We start from the raw sequence: 3,147 nt of genomic DNA on the forward strand, positions 1-3,147 counted from the left end.
ACCCCACAACCTGCCCCTCTTGTTGGGTGCTTTCAGAGGAGGGAATTGTTGGTGACACTCGGGCGTGGTGTCAGGTAACTCGAGGGGGTGGAAGACCATGAGAGTCGAGGAAGCCCTCCTCTCTGGGCCCAGGCAAGCTTGAACACTTCCCTCCCCTGAAGCTAATGAGAAAACAATTGTATTTGTTGCTGTGTTACAAAGTAAAAACAGCAGCATGTGTAAGTGTGTTATGCAAATAAAAACATCTTTTGCTTAAAAAAAAAAGTTACTCTCCTGTAGCTGGCAGGTGAGATACCACGATCATGAAGGTGGCTTTCCCAGGGTGAGGCTCATCGATTGCACTGTGGGTGTGCTGACCCCTGCGATTTCCCCAAATGCAGGAAACTCGACTGCATAATTTGTGGTAGTGGGGGACTGCGTTCGCTCTCTCCCCTGGAAAAAAAATTACTCTCCTATAGCCATCTGGTCCGACCCTGTCACTATACACATATATATGCCTAAAAATTTGTTCTTACAGGTGTGTACAACCCTTCCACCCACAATTTTGAGATCCTTGAAATAAAATTAATCTTCTGACTAAAATAAATTGTTTTTAGTGGAATGACCAAAACTCTAATCAGGAAGCAGAGATAATACCTTGTTCTCGGTGACCAGTGACAGTCTGAACAAGCTCCAAATCAATAATTAAACAAATCCCTGTTCTGAACAGTTGGTGGCCCATCTATAGGGTAAAAATTATGCACAGAGTTTGAGGGACAATATAAAAACAAATCAAGATCTGTTTGTGGATGCAGCAGGCACATCTATAGTCAAAAACTGACTGAGCAATATAATAGATGTTAGAGTTTCACTCTTATCACTTTTCAGACAGAAAGCATATTGTTGTTCAGAAGAGTGAGCTATTAAGATACATTTCCCCCCCTATTCTGGTAATGTGTACAATGTAGCAGTGGGGAACATCTGCATTTCGTGGTTTTAGCTGTGCAGATTTAATATTGTATTCACAAACTTTTAAATCCCCACAGTCAAAAAGGTGGTGAAAGAGGGCTGGGGGTGCTAGGGTTGGGAGCAGAGGGGAGGGGAAAAGAACAGTGGGCTGATGACTAAGAACTTTCTCCTGTCAGTTCAGGATTGCTCCATATACACGTGTGGCTTACCTCATCAACATCAGATGTAACCACTACTTCAGTCTCCCTCTCACTAATTGGTTTGGTTTGGTTTGCCCATCAAAGTAAATTAAGATTCCATTCCTTCCAGGGTAGCAAAGACCCAAACTCCAAGGGAAAAACCAGTCCTTCCCCCTCCGCCAACCACAGTCTTCTTCAAAAAATAGTTCCAACCAGCCACTCTTCACCCTTTCTAGGCCACAGCCCTCCTTTGGAGGCCTGAGCAGTCTTCCCTTCATGCAGGGGAGTGAAGCTGGGCTTTCCTCATACCGTTTACCAGAAGCCAGAACTCAGACTCATATTTTTCAAGGCCAGAAGGGAATATTGTGATCTAATCAAATCTCCATTATAACAGAGGGCATAGAACTTTCCCAATAAATTTTTAGAACAGATCTTTCCAAAAAACATCCAATCTTGATTTAAAAATGGCCAGTGATGGAGAATCCACCACGACCCTTGGTAAGTTGCTCCAATGACTAATTACTCACTGTTAAAAATGTATTCCTTATTTCCACTCTAAATGTGTCTGTCTCCAACTTGCAGTCATTGGATTGTGTTACTCCTTTCTCTGCTGGACTGAAAACCCCATTATTTGTTCCCCATGTAGAGACAGACTCCTTAATCTTCTCTTTGATAAACTCAAGAAGCTCAATCTATTTATCTTATCACTATAAGGCATGTTTTCTAATCCTTTGATCATTCTCAGAGCTCTACTCTAAACCCTCTCCAATTTATCAACACAGTATTCCAGCAACAATCACACCAGTGCCAAATCCAGAGGTAAAATAATCTCATTACTTGGACTCAAGATACCTGTTTATGCATCCAAGAGTAGAAATAGTCTTTTTGGACACAGCACTGGACTGAGATCTCATGTTCATCTAATTATCCACCATGACCCCCAAATCTTTTTCAGAGTCACTGCTTCCCAGGACAGAGTCCCCCATTCTGTGGGTATGTCTACATTGGCAGAGTTACATTGCCAGCAGATACAGTGCCACTGAGAGAGCGCTGAAGGGAAATTGCTGTTTTGTGTTCACACTGTCAGCTGCCTGCTCAATAGCATGTTCACACTTGCAGCACTTGGAGTGGTATTCGGAGCGGTGCACGCTGGGCAGCTATCCCACAGACCACCTCTTCCTCTTCTGCGGCTAAGAGTTGTGGGAAGGCGGGGGGGTTGCGGGGAATCCTGGGTCCTGTCCCAATGCCCCATGATGCATTGCTTCACATCCCAGAAATCCCTGTGTTTCCATCTGCATTTGGCGCCATCTTTCAGTGGTTTGTGTGCTGTGCGCTCTGCCTCTTCGGTCTGCAGGAATGGATCCCGAATTGTTGACTAAATTGCTGCTAACTCCCACTAACACGTCATGAGTGGCAGCGGAGTTATTCCTTAAACTACAAAGGCAAGAGAAGTGCAACACTGATCTCACCATGCTTAGTAGCTATGACACAAGATTGCTTGTGGCATTCACGGAGGTGCTGACCATAGTGGAACACCACTTTTGAGCTCGGGAAACAAGCACTGAGTGATGGGATAACATCGTCATGCACGTCTGCGATGACTAGCAGTGCTGCAGAATTTTCGGATGAGGAAAGCCACATTCATGGGAGTGTGTGATGAGCTCGCCACAGCCCTGTGGTGCAAGAACACGAGAATGCGAGCTGCTCTGTCGTTGGAGAAGCATGTGGTGATTGCACTGTGGAAGCTGGCTACACCAGACAGCTACCAATCGGTCTCTAACCAGTTCGGAGTGGGAAAGTCGACCATTGGACGCATGTTGATGGAAGTTTGCAGAGCCATTAATTGCATCCTGCTCTGAAAGACCAGGACTCTGGGCAACGTGTGTGACATGGTGGATAGCTTTGCACAAATGGGCTTCCCTAACTGTGGAGGGGTGACTGATGCCACGCATATTCCAATTCTGGCACCAGACCACCTAGCCACCGAGTACATTAATCAGAAGGGGTATTTCTATACGGT

General features: G+C 45.2%; 1 non-coding gene across 1 annotated transcript; it reads left to right on the plus strand.

Annotated features, from left to right (window-relative positions):
- The first annotated feature begins 271 nt into the window (after positions 1 to 271).
- LOC144259748 (U1 spliceosomal RNA) lies at positions 272 to 435 on the plus strand. Its single transcript, XR_013344894.1, has one exon. It is a non-coding gene; the product is annotated as a U1 spliceosomal RNA (small nuclear RNA).
- The last annotated feature ends 2,712 nt before the right edge of the window (positions 436 to 3,147 follow it).

The sequence above is a fragment of the Eretmochelys imbricata genome, chromosome 1 (assembly GCF_965152235.1).
Source record: "Eretmochelys imbricata isolate rEreImb1 chromosome 1, rEreImb1.hap1, whole genome shotgun sequence".
NCBI classification, from domain to species: domain Eukaryota; kingdom Metazoa; phylum Chordata; order Testudines; family Cheloniidae; genus Eretmochelys; species Eretmochelys imbricata.